Raw genomic sequence first — 17,006 nt, 5'->3', positions numbered from 1 at the left:
AGCTGTCTCATTCATACTGTACGCCTGCAATACTGTCACTATGCACAGTGTCAACACCAGTGGAGCAGCACAAAGACAAGGATGACTCAGACTAACACTGTTCCTGACCTCAAGACCCCTAGAGTGAAATCTAGGATAAAAAATCCTTAATCAACAATTTTAAAAAAGGAAAAAGAGAAATGCTAAATTAGCATACAAACCAAACCATGAGCTGAACAAATGTAAAAGAAACAGCAATTGATTCTAACAAGAAACTTGGATTGCTTCTTACAGGAAGAATGATATGAGCTAGCTCTTAAAAAAATAAAGGCATCAGAGTTTATCCAGTTCTTTTTAAATTTCTATTAACCATAAAATAAAGTCAAAGGAACCAGTCTTGACTTGATCCAGCCTCTTATCCAGAGTACTGAGCATGAGGAACATGTAAGAAACTCTTGTACAAATTCCTGGCAAGTGTTCCTGGTCTGTAACTAAATACCTGTGGAAGAACCTTTAAAATAATAAGAAAATGAACTGCGTGGTGAAATATGAAATATCCAGTGGCCACAAACATTTGGGGGAAAGGTTCCTCCTCTCTAGTAACTAAACAAATACAAATTGAAATTGGGGGGGGGGGGAGCATGAGAAAATCCAGCAACACAAAGCTGGCCTTCTGACACAGTAACAATTAGCTCTACAACAGCATTCTATAGTAGACCCACTTCAGACAGTCTGCTCTCAAATTTGTTACACTTCCTAACACTCTCTGTAATATAATAAATGCCTTCTTTTCTTACTTCCACTGCTTGCCTGGCCTCTTTGAATATTTGAGTTTGTACCTCTTGCAATAAATATTAATTAAAAAAAATAGAAACTGGTCTTAGCATTTAAACAAGAATTGAAATGAAAACATTATGCCTGTCACATCAGCAAGTTTTTGTTTGTTTGTTCTGTTGTTATTTATAAGTGAGAATATCAAAGCTAATTAATGAACCAGGCATTCATACAAGGCTGACAGAAGTATAAACTGGTAGGCAACTTGAGATATCACTGGACAATGTATTTTTCAAGAGCCTCAATTTTTTTTTTAATATTTATTATTTAGTTGTAGTTGGACCCAATAACTTTCTTTCTCTTTCTCTTTCTCTCTCTCTCTCTCTCTCTCTCTCTCTCTCTCTCTCTCTCTCTCTCTCTCTCTTTCCTGCTGAGGATTGAACCCAGGGCCTCAGCATGCTATGCGAGCGCTCTACCGCTGAGCAACAACCCAGTTCCCACAGCCTCAATTCTTAATAAGATCTACAAAGGACTGTGTGGCCTAGCCCCTAACTACTCATTTCACATCACTGTCTCCACAGACATCCTGGAATTCTTTTAGTTTTTTCCTGCCAATTTCCCCCATAACCATTGCTTGTCCCCCAGCCTCTCATATGCTATTTATTCCTTCTTTCTCTTTGGCAAACAACTGCTTGTGCTTTGGCCCTCAACTTAAATCTTTATCCTCTAAGAGGTCTGTCTTGACCAACGCTTTACTACATCAGAACCTTCACACAAATCTCTGTTGTTCTGTTATTACAGAATTACTGTGCTTTTTTTTAATTTCTTTTTTTTAGTTGTTGATGGTGGACCTTTATAATATTTATTTTATATGCGGTGCTGAGAATTGAACCCAGTGCCTTACACATGTTGGCAAGTGCTCTACCACCGAGCCACAACCCAAGCCCCTTATTATGCTTTTTTTAAATTGTGCTTTGTATTATTGTGCTTTTTTTAAAGCAATTACCAAAGTTTGTAACTATGAATTGGCTTATATAACCCTTTTTTCAATCTTTTTCTGTCACAGAACTATAAATTCTATGACAAAATTCTCTAGATGAGAATTCTTGCTCATTACTAGTACTAATACATAGTATTCAATACTTATACTAATACTTAGTATTCAACTGAAATCCCTAGTCACTGAATAAATTTTCAACATAAAAATGGTCAAAACCTTGAAGTCAGTGTCTCTACTTCTTAAGAAATAACCTAAAATGTAGAAAAGGCTTTAAAAGATATTCATCCAAACATTAATGTGTAACAAATAGAAAATGGTTCAAATGTTCAGTGGGGGAAAGATTAATTAAATGTTGGCACAGAATAGAATGTTACACACCCTTTGAAAAGGCTACTTAAAAACACTCTTGGGGAAAAGGAGTTATTTTCTCCATATAACAGGGCTTAATACAGTTATCATAACTAAAACTATAAAGTTATTGCTGAGCATAGTGGTATACACCTGTAATACCAGCAACTTGGGAGGCTAAGAAAGGATGATCACAAGTTCAAGGGCAGTATACAGCAATTCACAACACAACCCTTAGCAATTTACCAAGATCCCATCTCAAAAAAAGAAAAAAGAAAAAAAAAGGACTGGTGATGTACATCAGTGGTCAAGAGCCTATGGGTTCAATTCCAAATACAAATAATAAAAAAAAAAAACAACCCTGAGAGATTAGTGCAGGCAAAGACAAACAGATCAACAGAAGCAATCATCAAGCTCAAAACCACATCCACCCAAAGACAAGTCCTTACTATGTAAAAGGTTACTCTGCTGATCAGTGGAGAAAAGAAGAGTAATTTCAAAAACTGGAAATTCGTTTGGAGAAAATAAATTATATTGAACCCTGTCTCAACCCATACAAAGCATTATTTCCAGAAACCCAAAATACAAAATTAACTAATTATAAAAGACTTGATTACATAAACATTTCATCCAAAGATCCCACAAAGAGGGTAGGGGATGTAACTCAGTGACAGAGTGCTTGATTGTCACAAGCAAGGCCCTGGTTCAATCTCTGGCACAACCCAAAAAATAAATAATACACATACATACCATAAAAAAAGATAAAGAAAAACAAGCAAGGGAAAAGATATCTGTGACACATTTAACTAACAAACTAATATTCAGACTATTTTTTAAAACTCCTTTTATTCAATAAGAAAAAAATGATATTAGAAAAAAATAGGCAATAGATTTAACTTACCACTTTACAAAAGGAAATCCATATGTTTGATAAGAAAATACTCAACCTCAGTAGAAAAAGTAAAGTAAAAATCAAGAATGTGATAAGAGATCTTTATATAGCCAGCAGAGTGGAAAACTTCAAAAAAGACTCACCAATTCCAAATGTTGGAAGGATATAGGGCAGTTAAATTTTCATATGTTACTGGAAGGTATGTGAACTGGTATAATCACCTAGTAATGATATATAAACAGAAACTTCTAAGTCCTGGGTACGTGTGCACATGCACCAGGAAAGATGAAGGAGATTCACAAAAACACTGGACTAATAGCCTAAAAGTAAAACAACCTAAATATGTACCCGCAGAATGGAATTTTTAAATTATGGGATAGTTATCCAGGAAAGCTTTCCCTATAAAGCAATGAAGATGGATAAATCACAGTTATATACAAGATGAATAAATACCGCCTATATTGAACTAAAGAGAAATACAGAACTATTCCATTCATATAAATTTCAACTAACCTATACTGTTTAAGAATGAATATAAAGTTAGTAAAAGAAATTATTTTCCATTATGATACATTTATTAACTAGGGGCCAGAACTCCTTGAGTTGGAGCCAACGGGCCAGATCTTCAAAGGGAAGGTTTTTCCAGGCTTCTCTAAGCCCAGGCTGAACAGGATCTTCAGGCAGACCAAATATATCTTTTAGACCTAAGTGTTCAGCTTCAAAGAAGACAGAAGAGTTAAAACAAAACAAAACAAAACAAAAACCACACACACCTTGAAACTTCTTACCAACTTCTAACTCCACCCTCTCAACACACAGTGTGGCATACCCATTCAAGAAAAAGTCTGTCCTTCAACTCCAGGGTCCACTCTGTTCTACAACACCACATTTTCCAGGGTCACAATCTTCTCAGAGATTTTTCATGTCTGTTTCTACCCAAACCTTTTTACAAATGACCACGCAAAGACTGAGTGTAAAATATATAATGATTTTCTCACAAGCATATTCAGTCTTTCTCCCCCTGGGCTGAATGCTAACAAGACAAAATTTAGGAGGCAGGTATAGAAAGATAGCAAAGGGTCAGCACTGAAAAGGTAGCGGCTAGAAAGGTAGAGTGAAAAAAGCTACAGAAAAGATAATGTCACAGTTGTCAATGGAGGAAGCTTGTTTTAAGTCTGAGGGAGTGGCCAACCATGTCAAATGCTGCAGAGAGATCAAGCAGAATAAAGACCACAGAGTACCTACTCCAACTGCAACAAAAAGAATGCTAATGAATGGCAGCAGCAGTTTTTGAGAATAGGCAGTGACAGAAACCACAACAGTGAAGTCTGGGATATGAGAAAGCAGAGGGAGAGACTTTTAATTTTTAATTTATATGCTAAGGGGAAAGTTCAGAGAGAAGGGTGAGGATACCCCAATACCTCTGCTCAAAACCAGTATCTGCCATCTTCTCCACTGAGATGACTCCACTGACACCAATTTTCTCCACTTCCTGTCCAAATAGTAGGGAACTGTTTGCCATCATTGCCTTCATTGTCATTCCTCCCACCCCAAAGGAATCTTGGTCCCAACTCCTGCCCAGGGAAAAGACAATACTTTAGAACCTACCTTCACATCTCTATGGGAACTCAGCTCTATCAGTTAACTTTTTTCTTTGTCTCCACTCTTTCCCTGACTCCTTCTTCTTAAGATTACAGTAAGTAATAGAAAACACTTTTAAAGAAATGAAGCAAGATATTTCAGCCTTAGGGGGGAAAAACACACAAAGTTCTAAGTAGTGGGGGCAGAGGAGGAATAAGACTTTTGACGTTTGTCAGCTCTCATGGCAGTGGTCAATACTTAAAAATATGTTGCTTAAACTTTGGATAAGCAGAGGGGAGGGAGGGGAAGGGTGGCGGTAGTGGGATAAGAAAGATGGTAGAATGAGATGGACATCATTACCCTAGGTATATGAATAGTATGACTCTATGTATAACTAGAGAAACGAAAAATTGAGCTCCAGCTGTATATACTATGAATCGAAATGCATTCTGCTGTAATATTCAAATTAGAACTAATTAATTAATTAATTAAAAAATGTTTAAGGAGCTAGATATGGTTAACCTGATTTAATGTTATGTAACATATACGTTCAAAATATGACATATTAGTCTATAATATGCACAATATTACATATTGCTCCATTAACATACATAATATTTGTTTTTATGTAACTATAAAAATAAATCTCATTATTTAAATTAAAAAAAAAAAAGATTACAGTAAGTTAGGAAGCTGCCATTTGGAGTGGAGGGGGTGAAAATTACAAATGAGAAAAGAACACACAAAAATCTCCCAGATGAGCTAGGGGTATAGATCAGTGGTAGAGCACTTGCCTAACACTCATAGGCCCTGAATTTGATCCCCTGCACAGCTTACATACATACACACAATCTCCTAGAATGGAGATTTCTTCTGTTTCACAAACACTGCTATTAACTATGGATATAAAAACAGTTCTTGCCTCTTGAGACAAAAAAGTAAACCATTCTTCTAGTCATTCAGTAATATTTACTGGGTGCCTACTCTGAGCCAAGAGTCAGGTATATATCAATTAATAAAATGAAGCTTTTTCCTTCATGAAACAGACAATAAATAAATGATGAATCATAAGTGCTTAAAAAAAAAAAGCAGATAGAGAGTAATGGGGGGCGCTATTTAAGAGAAGATAGTCAGGGAGGGCCTCCCTAAGGAAATGATGCTTGTGCCAGGATTTCAGTGAAGGTGCTGGTGCAGGGCATGTTTGATGTGTTCAAGAAACAGCAAGAAAGTCAGTGTAGCTAGAACAGAATAGGGTAAGCTAGAAAAAAGTGATAAGAAATGAGGTCAGAAAAGATACCAGGCCATATCATCAAAAATAAGTTTTCATCACAAGCCTCATGGGAAGGCACTGCAGGATTTTGGGAGGAGTTTAACAATGATTTTGGTCTTCACAAGCTCATCCACATGGCTGAGTAAAGAATTCCAATTAAAATAGACCGTGATGAAATGTTCGTGACTCTGACTTAGCAAAGACTTCTCAAAAACACTGAGACCTGAACAGAATCCTTAAGGACAAGTAGAGATAGTAAGAAGAGTTAGGAGAGAAAGGACATCCCAAGGGGCTGGGGATGTGGATCAAGCGGTAGTGCGCTCGCCTGGCATGCGTGTGGCCCAGGTTCGATCCTCAGCACCACGTACAAACAAAGATGTTGTGTCCGCCAATAACTGAAAAGAAATAAATATTAAAAAAAAAAAACAAAACAGAAAGGACATCCCAAATACAGGGCATTGCATGTTAAAAAAAAAAAAGGCATAGGGATTTTGAAAAGGTTTGGCAGGTCTATGCCCTGGCATCAAAAAGAAAATAGTTCATTAAAAATACCATTTATAACAACTACCAAAAATAAGAAACTCAGCAATAAACTAATAATATATACATGGCCTTTATAGAGAAATGTATAAAACTGCATAAGATATTAAAGAAAATTCACTTAATCAGAGATAAAATAAATTAATGAGCAAGAAGACCTGTATATTTAGAAAAGCCGATTTTCCTCATTTACTTATAAATAATATATTTCAAATAAAAATCCCAACAGATATACCAAAAGAACATGAACAAGAATTTCACAGCAGCAAGATTCATAATAGTCCTTAAGTAAAACAGATTAATATTGGGCACTGTAGCACTTGACTGTAATTCCAGCAACTCAGAAGGCTGAGGCAAAAGGATCACAAGTTCCTAAGTTTGAGTTCAGCCTCAGCAACTTGGCAAGATATTGTCTCAAAAAATTAAAAAGGGCTAGGAATGCAGCTCAGTGGTAAATCTGAGTTAATCCCTAGTACCACCCCTCAATACCCCCACACATATAGACAAAAAAAACAAAAGATCAACAGTAAAATGGACAAATAAATTGAATTGCTTTATATCCACAGAATGGATTGCTTATATAACAATGAAAATTAATTATAGCCACAAACAAATCAACATAGATGAATTTCAAAAATATATTGAAGAAATCACCATTATGTGATTCCATTCACATAAAGTTTAAAAGCAGAGACTTGTTTACTATTTAATCTCTAATCTTAATTAGGAAAGTTCAATAATACATAAGTGTTCAATAAGTATTTGCTGAATTAATTAACTCATGGGAAGAATGGGGTGGGGAAGGCAGAGAAGCGGGAAGATAAAATCAAAAGCAATTATAGCAACACAGGCAGAAAATGTAGGGCTTATCATGATCACCTAAACTTACCACTATTTCTCTATTTTATAAGAAATATTAAGATTCTTAAAAACCTTCAAGAGACATGAAGTAAAGAATCTGTAGCATTAGAAACATACAGATCCTGGTTCAAATCAGGCGATGCAATAATTCCATATGATCTCACCATTTTTCCGCTCACTAAGTGGAGGTAAATTGGGATTCCTGCCAGGGTGAAGGCCCAGGGTCAGCTCGGGCTGCAGGGTGAGCTCCTGCAATTCATTGGCAACCGCTTCACTCTGGGGGCTGGGGGCCGCAGACAGGGACACCAGCACAGGTTCATCATCATTTTCGCCAGCCCCTCCTCCGTCCAGGCCATTCACAGCAATGACGGAAGGGGGCAGGCACACCACACTGGAGAAATCCACTTTGGCTTTCGTGATGGCAACCTAGAAATGCAGAAACAAAAAGTTTAGCTGGTACCATAAAGAAATCACACCATTGAATATATGCTGAATACTAACATTATAAATTACATAAGCAGAAAACCACCATTATTAACAGCTTTTTGTAAAATATGCTATTAAAATATGTTATTAAATATGTTATTATTTATTATATTTATTTTTATTTATTTATTTATATTTATTTATATTATATTTATTTATATTATATTTATTATTTATTTATATATTATATTTATTTATTATAAAATATGTTATTAAATATGCTCACAGAATGAGTGCATTTCAAATTTCCCACTGTCCTCCCTACTAGTTCACTTGGGAGGACAACACACAAATGAACTAAAAACACTGTACAAACATATAATGAGCTAAAAGGAAACACTGGTCAGGAGAAATAACTGAGATAAATGTTACTGAGCTAGGTTTGTGGCTCAGCAGTAGAGAGCTCGTCTTGCACATGTGAGACCCTGGGTTCGATCCTCAGCACCACATAAAAAGAAATAAGTGAAATAAAGGTATTGTGTCCAACTACAACTAAAAAAATTAACATTAAAAAAAATAAATAAGGGGCTGGGATTGTGGCTCAGTGGTAGAGTGCTCGCCTACCATGCATGAGGCACTGGGTTCGATCCTCAGCACCACATAAACGTAAAATAAAAATATTGTGTCCACCTAAAGCTAAAAAATAAATATTAAAAATAAATGTTACCTTCCAACTACTAAGGGAGAGCATCTTGAGAAATAGCATTTAGAGAGTAGCTCCACAGTATTAAAGTATCATATTGTACCAACATATCTGAGGGAGGAAAATTCTTAAAGAAAACAGTTTCCTGGGCTGGGGATGAGGCTCAGTGGTAGAGTGCTCACCTAGCATGCTTGAGGCACTGAGTTAGATCCTCAGCACCACATAAATGTAAAATAAAGATATTGTATCCACTTAAAACTAAAAAAGAAAACAGTTTCCAAATCATTCAATTCCATAAAGAAATACCAATACATGGGCTGGGGTTGTGGCTCAGTGGTACAGTGCTTGTCTAGAACACGGGAGGCACTGAGTTCAAACCTCAGCACCACATAAAAATGAAATAAAGATATTGTGCAGACCTAAACTAAAAAATAAATACTAAAAAAAGAAAAAAGAAATACCAATACAAAGATATCTATTTGATGATGGACATTAGTTCAAATAGTTTAACTTAAATGAATATTCAACCATAGTACCCAAAACTAGGATGTTAAAAACAAAATACCTAGAAACATGAAAAGAACAAAATATTTAAAATGACAAAGAGCCAGGTGTGGTTGCACAAATCTATAATCCTGGCACTAGGAGGCTAAGGTGGGAGAATCACTTGAGCCCATGAGCTTGAACCAGCCTAAGCAAGAGAGTAAAACCCCACCTCAGAAAAATAAAATTTAGAAATAAAATTTTTAAAAAGACAAAGATATAAATAACATGAAAATATTTTCAACAATAATTAAATATTTTCAACAATAGAATTAATAATTAATTTAAATATACATATTCAAGCCAGTGCTGGAGAGGCTGAGTCAAGAGAATCATAAGTTCAAAGCCAACCTCAGCAACTCAGCAAGACCCTGTCTCAAAATAAAACATAAAAAGGCTGGGGATATAGCTCAGTGGTTAAGCACCCCTGGATTCAATCACCAGGTACTCTCCTGAAAAAATATAATATAATATAAATTGAGAATAACTTTTACAAAGCATTTCAAAAGTGGAAATATATATATTCTAAAGTTGTGTTTAAGACCTAAGAAAAAACTAAGACATAATAGGTATAGTCATATAAAAATAGTACACAGAGCAAAGTATATCAAAACACAGAACAAGGGTTATGTCTGATTGAACTATAAAAGTTTTTTTCTTCGGCGGCAGGGGCGGGGGGGCTGGGGTTGTGGCTCAGTGGTAGAGTGCTTGCCTAGCATGTGTGAGGCACTGGGTTTGATTCTCAGCATAAAAACAAACAAATGAATAAAGTTCCATCAATAACTAATAAAATTTTTAAAATTTTTTTCTTTCTTCTTTCTAAATTTATTTTTATATTTATTTTTTGTATTCTTTTTTTAATTGTTTTTTCAGATGTTAATGGATCTTTATTTTATTCATTTTATTTTTAAATGTGGTGCTGAGAATCGAACCCAGGGCCTCACACATGCTAGGCAAGTGCTCTGCCACTGATCACAACTCCGGCCCCAACAATATCTTTATTTTATATTTATTTGGTGCTGAGGATCAAACCCAATGCCTCATGCTTGCTAGGCGAGCACTTACCACTGAGCCAAACAAAACTCCAGCCCCCAAATTTATTTTTAAGTCAACAAATTGAATTGTATGTATTTATCATGTACACATTATACTTTCAAGCATATACACATTATGGAATAGTTATTTACTTTCTTATAGATTCCAAATTCTCACTAAAACTGTTGCTTTTGTGATTTAAAAAAAAAAAAAAAAAAAAAGCTATAGTTCTTGATCTAGAAATGGAAATGCCCTGGGAGTTCCCTACAGACTGTAGCAAAGACTTTTAAAAAACAACAAAATAGGACTGGGTTTTTGGTTCAGTGGCAGAGCACTTGCCTTGCACATGTGAGGCACTGGGTTCTATCCTCAGCACCACATAAAAATAAACAAAATAAAGACATTGTGTCCATCTATAACTACAAATTTTTAAAAAAAATACCACCTAGCCATAAAATTTTTAAAAGCCAGTGAAAACTAAAAGACCATTAAAATCTATCTTCATGTAAGGCAACAGTGTCCCCAAAACTGACTGCAGTTCTGGCTGATCTACTTCATAAATAAAAATTAATTGGAAAAGGTCCAGATGAGAGTAATGAAGATGGGAGGTGAAATTATAAATAAAGTTAATAAGAAGGAATTTCTACTCAAAAAAAAAAAAAAAAAAAAACCAAACAACTGGGGCTGGGATTGGGGCTCAGCGGTAGAGCGCTCGCCTCGCACATGCGAGACCCTGGGTTCGATCCTCAGCACCACATACAAAAATAAACAAGTGAAATAAAGGTGTTGTGTCCAACTACAACTTAAAAAAAAAAACTGGAAGAAAATTTGGGAAATAGCATTTAGTGAGTAGCCGCATAGTATTAAAGTACCATATTTACAAGTTACAAGTTCAACAGAAAAATATTAGGGAATATTCAAAGAGGTAGTATGAAAAAACACTGGGAAAAGGGTTTCTTTAAGGGTGTGAACAGTTTTAGGAATTCGAAGCAAATGTCTACTAAGAAAATCCAGAATCTAACCTTCAAGGAATTATTTTCCATCTTGACTATGATTTATCTTTATTTAAATAATATCTCTGGGTGTATTAGAAAGAAAATTATATAAGAATAATTTATTTGGCTCAGTATTCTCTTTGCCTTTGATTCTGAAAGAGCATGTTTGCTTTCTTTAACAACAGCCATTGCAGACTAAAAATGTCAATTTTAGTTAACTAGTTGTAGATAGACACTATATCTTTGTTTTATTTATTTATTTTTTATGTGGTGCTAAGGATCGAACCCAGTGCCTCATACATGTATGGCAAGCGTTCAACGACTGAGCTACAATCCCAGCCCTTAAAAATGTCAATTTTATGACATTTGTGGACCCCTTGCAACCTGACCTCCTTAGGGCAGCAGTCCTCAATACCTTTCCCACCTTATCTATCTCATATCTCTCTATATACAGACATTTATTATACTATTCTCTCTACATTTGAGTATGTTTGGTAACATTCTTATAATATTTTATTCAAAATAATATTATTCCATAGAACAAAGACTTAGTAAAGCACAAAGTAAAGGTGACTTAACCTTGACTTTAAGAAACAGGCCAGAAGTATAAGCACTGACAAAAGAAAATGTACACACTGATTTACTTCTCTAGCAAACAAACTGCTCTCTACTCATTTTCAAATGAGTAAAAGGAGAAAAATCCCAGTACACTGTGACAATCTATAGAACAAGCTCTAAAATGTTGAGGGCTAGCCCTAGAGGATTAAGCCCTCGTATCAATTCCTTCCTTACTGTAAAATTAACACCATGTTTTAGTATTGTAGGTTCATAATTCTACTAAATCCAAAACAAAACTTTGTTTTTCATCAAAGGATCACTAACTTTAATTGCTGTGCTGCTGATTCACATATGATCAGTATCAGCCAGAAAAAAAAAAAAAACATGGGGGCAGGGTCATCTCCCACAACCCATCTGTTCCCTCTCTTGCTGGCCTGATTCTTTCCTCCATACCACCCAACCCCCTTTGGGGGCTGCATGCCTTCTGCCAGCACAGAGCAACATATGTAACCAGAAGCAACAGCACAAAATGTTGTTAGGGAAATGGAAGAGCTCAGGCACACAGCTGATAACTCTAAAATACAAGTCCTAGACTAGCAGGATCCTTTATTATGGCCCATGACAAGACTGGTTTCATGCAACCAAATGGCAGGGCTCTTCTGAAAGTGGAACAGTTTTTCTGAATATAAGTTTTTCTGTATAAAAAATTGTTTTAATCAACCGGGCCCAGTGGCATACATCTATAATCTCAGCGGCACAAGAGACTGAGGCAGGAGGATCACAAGTTCAAAACCAGCCTCAGCAATGGCAAGGCAAAAGGTAACACTCAGTGAGATCTTGTCTCTAAATAAAATACAAAACAGGGTTGGGGATGTGGCTGGGGATGTGCCCCTGAGTTCAAACCCCAGTACCAAAAAATAATAATAAAAAATTGTTTGGGGGCTTGGGATGTGGCTCAAGCGGTAGCACGCTCGCCTGGCGTGCGTGCAGCCCAGGTTCGATCCTCAGCACCACATACAAAGATGTTGTGTCTGCCAAAACACTAAAAAATAAATATTAAAATTCTCTCTCTCTCTTTCTCTCTCTCTAAAAAAAATAATAATAATAAATTGTTTTAATCAATTAATGACCTTTATTCTAACTAGGCAGATGTTTCCTTTTATTCTGATTTATTTTCAATATAGTATGTAAATCATGAAAACTCTTGGTTTTTTGTTTGTTTGGTTTTTTTTTTTTTTGTGTGTGTGTAATTGACATGAAAGAGCTGGATAAGTGTTTCCTGAGAGCCTACCACATATATACTAGGTAAGGTCCCACGTACCATAGAAGATAAAGATGATAAAGGAAATAAGTTTTTTATTTCCAGTTTTTATAGGTATAGACGATGCAACACTGAATATGGAAAACAAGTTTGTTTGTTTGTTTTGTTTTGGACTGGGGATTGAACCCAGGCAGGGGCGCTCTACCACTGAGCCACATTCCCAGCCCTGTTTGTATTTTATGTTAGAGATAGGGTCTCACTGAGTTGAGCAACTGGCTTTGAACTCTCAATCCTCCAGCCTCAGCCTCCGGAGCTGCTGGGATTACAGATGTGCCCCAGTGTGCCCAAATGGAAAACAAGTCTTGATTAACTAACTGCTCTTAACCTCTGTCACTACCACCCCCACCATCTTCAGATGTCTTTAAAACTATTTTTCAGTACTTCTAAATATGGCAAAGAAAAAGTCTTCCTGATTCCTGTTCATGTTGGAGATCATCTAAAAACAAGGAGTACATCAAATAGAAAAATAAATAATCTATCTCAAAATCATGGAATTTTGTGCTCGGTGGTGGAGCACTTGCCTCAAACATGTGAGGCAATGGGTTTGATCCTTAGCACCACAAAAATAAATAAATAAATATAAGTTATTGTGTCCATCTACAACTAAAAATTTTTAAAAAATGGAAGAGTGATGTGGCAGACAAAAGATTGCTACAAATTCTAACACCTCCCCCTCCCACTGACAGGTGGGATCTATTCTTCTCCCCTTGAATCTGAGCTGGCCTCCACATTTACCAATAGGGTATAATGAAAAGAGATGTTTTGTCAGTTCTTAGTCTAGAATTTAAGAGGATTGACAGTTAATACCTTGGATTCTTGGCACCCTCTGTCCCCACATAAGAAGTTCCACTACCCTAAAAGAAAGACCTTTAGAAGAGGTCTCACGATACAGAGGAAGAAAAGGGGTACAGCTGATAATAGACTTTCAGATATCCCCACAGGTGTCAGGTACATGAGCAAAGCCACACAAGCACAGTCATCTGCTGAATGTCAAAAAGTGGGCATCACATCACATAGGCCCAGGTTAGCAATGTAAGGAACAGAAGAATTTCCAAACTAAGCCCTGCCCAGATTTCTCAACAGCAACACTGTAAATGCTTGGTATGATCCTAAGAACTTAGCAAGACCCTGTCTAAAAATTAAAACATTAAAAAGGCTGAGGATGTGGCTCAGTGGTAAAATATCCCTGTGTTCAATCCCTGAGAAGGAAGGGAAAAAAAGAGAGAAAGAAAGACCGATGACCTACAATTACTTACATAGCCTATGAACTATCAATCAAATGTGAGGACATTCCGGGTAATAAAAAATTTTACTCCCAAGTAACTTTTTCAGAAAGTTTTCCAGATGTGTTCCACCAAAAACCAGGGAATGATCAAAGATAAAAAGACAAGAGGATCCAAGCATCAGGAACTCCAACCCAGGAGAAAAAGAAGCAAGGCAAAACTCAAAGGCAGGCCAAGAAAGTCACAAGCACAGACCAGAGCAGAAACAAAGGAACTCTAGGAGGAAAATCTCAGAGTGCTATGGTTGGTTAATACACCTTTTAGTGATGGTGGCTCTGGGAACTGATTACACCTAACATACTTCACCATTGAGCCACATGCCCAGTTTGTTTGTTTGTTTTTTAATTTTGAGATACAGACTCTGTGAGTTACTGAGGCTGGCCTCAAACTTGCAATCCTCCTGCCTCAGCCTCCTGAGTCTCTGGGATTGTAGGTGTGAGCCACTGCACCCAGCCAGGGTGCAGTGGCTTGAATGTGTCACCCAAAAGTTCCTGTGTTGGCAACTTAATTCCTGAATTTACATGATAAAAGCATTTGGAAGGGGGGCCTTTGGGGAGCAATTAGGATTAGATGAGGATAGTGGGACCCCCATGATGGCTAGAGTGATTTCCTAAGAAGAGAAAGGGACTTGAACTAGCACTCTTGCTTTGTCTCACCATGTGATGCCCTCTACTACATTATGATGCAGCAAGGCAACCTGCACCAGATGCGGGTGTCATGTTCTCAGACTTCCCAGCTTTCAGAACTGTGAGCTAAATAAACTAATATTACTATAAATTATCCAGTTTCTAGTATTTTGTTATAGCAACAGAAAACAGACAAGGCCAATGGATAAATATCTTGATAAATTATCTAATAAGCTTAACCATGTAGAAAATTGTAGGATTTTCTAAGGATGTAGCTCAGTGGGAGAGTGTGTACTTAGCATATACAAGGTCCTAGTTTCAATCCCTAGCATCACAAATACAAACAAATCCAAAATGATATTTAAGACTTGAGAGCCTCAAAAAGTACAGATAGAATTACTGGCACTTATAGAGAAAATTGAGCAAAATTTTTGCTACAGGCAATTATCAACTTCAGAAAAAAAATTACAAGAAAAGGAAACTCAAATAAAACCATAAGATACCATTATGCTAAGCAGTGAACAATATTCATACATTTATAATAATGTCAACATTGAGTTCAGATTTAACCAAAAACTATAATACAGCCTCTTTGGGAAGATGGCAAAAGGGATGAGACAATTAAATTTCTTTTACTATAATAAGCAGTGAGTACATAAGGTCTAAAATCACTATTGAGAAACCACTGTAGTGGGGCATGGTGGTGCATGCCTGTAATCCCAGCAGGTGGCACATGCTTGTAATTCAAGCAACTGGGGAGACTGAGGCAGGATTGCAAATTCAAAGCCAGCCTCAGCAATTTAGGGAGATCCAAAGCAATGGAGGAAGACACTGTCTCAAAACAAAAAATAAAAAAGGGATGGAATGTGGCTCAGTGGTTAAGCACCCCTGGGTTCAACCCCCAGTACAGAAAAAAGGGGGGTGGGGGAAAGAGCCAACATGTACACATATTTAGAAACATGAAAGAGAATACCAGAAGAGATTTTGCCCCAGGAATTGCTTAGCACCTTGCCTTTGCTAAGGCTAAATATGAACTCACGATACTCCTGCCTCAACCTCCTGAGTTGCTAGGATTATGGGCGTGCACTGTGGTGCCCAGCTCCAGAAGAGTTTTGAGGTAATTGCTTCTAAGTTATAAGACTGGGGTAAGGGAGAGTCAAACTTAGAGAAAACCATACAGTTCTCAACTAAGTGGCAAACCAGTGATACAGATATCCTAATGCCAATAAATTATGTGGCTCTGAATACTTCAGGTTTTCAGTTCCTCCTCATTCTAGTGGGAATCAAGTCCCCCAAGTCTTTCCTCTTCCCCCAACAAAATGGATAACAGTAACCATATAACACTACCTCTCCAATTACAACAGTGCAAGGCCCTTCTCTACTGCTTCATTTCTCACCACTCCCCTTTATATGCTCCAGCCACATACACCTGTTATGCTGTTCTGTACCTGTCACTGCCCAGAGTTACCTTGACTTCCCCAGCCTACTTCTCCCTACTATCCACCCCTCCAACATGTTTTTTTTTTTTTTTTTTTTTTTTTTTTTAGAGAGAGTGAGAGAGGAGAGAGAGAGAGAATTTTTAATATTTATTTTTTAGTTCTCGGCGGACACAACATCTTTGTTGGTATGTGGTGCTGAGGATCGAACCCGGGTCGCACGCATGCAAGGCGAGCGCGCTACCGCTTGAGCCACATCTCCAGCCCCCTCCAACATGTTATGTCTCCATAGACCTTGGCTTGCTGCTATCAGTGCTTACCCTTGCTATATAATGACAAATGCCCCACTAGACACTAAGTTCACTGAAGAAACTCTGCTTTACTGTCTTTTGTCTCAAGTATCTAGAAACAACCCTTGAAATTGAATAGGGGCTCAATGAATATTTAATTTGCTGACTATAATAACCTCACAGCAACCACATCATATATACAAAGCCAGCATAGTTACAGAACAAAAAGAGGAAAGAGGATTCTATAACAAGTAGGTATAGAAATATATAGAAGTTCAGAAAAAGCTTCTGGGAAAGGCAATAACATTTGAGAACAGCTACTAGGGATGCTGAGGCAAGAGGAACACAACTTTGAAGCCAGTCTGGGCAACTTAGCGTGGCCCTATCTCAAAATAAAAAATAAAAAGGACTGGGGATGTGGCTCAGTGGTCTGGTGCCCCCGAGTTCAATCCTTGGGATATTTATTTATTTATTTATTTATTTATTTATTTATTTAATAAATGAGCAGGATTAATGAGAGGGGAGATATGTCCATGTTTGCTTAT

At 36.9% G+C, this 17,006-nt stretch overlaps 1 protein-coding gene across 1 annotated transcript in view; it reads right to left on the bottom strand.

Moving 5' to 3' along the window:
- Positions 1 to 7,424, bottom strand: part of Mrtfa (myocardin related transcription factor A) — a 111,806-nt gene extending 104,382 nt beyond the window's left edge. Inside the window, exon 1 of the mRNA XM_026405974.2 lies at positions 7,410 to 7,424. The gene's annotated coding sequence lies outside the window, so the exon portion shown is untranslated. The remainder of the gene's footprint in view (positions 1 to 7,409) is intronic.
- Between the last annotated feature and the right edge of the window lie 9,582 nt (positions 7,425 to 17,006).

The sequence above is a fragment of the Urocitellus parryii genome, chromosome 5 (genome assembly GCF_045843805.1).
Source record: "Urocitellus parryii isolate mUroPar1 chromosome 5, mUroPar1.hap1, whole genome shotgun sequence".
Classification (NCBI taxonomy): Eukaryota; Metazoa; Chordata; class Mammalia; order Rodentia; family Sciuridae; genus Urocitellus; species Urocitellus parryii.
This window is presented reverse-complemented; position numbering and strand designations above follow the sequence as displayed.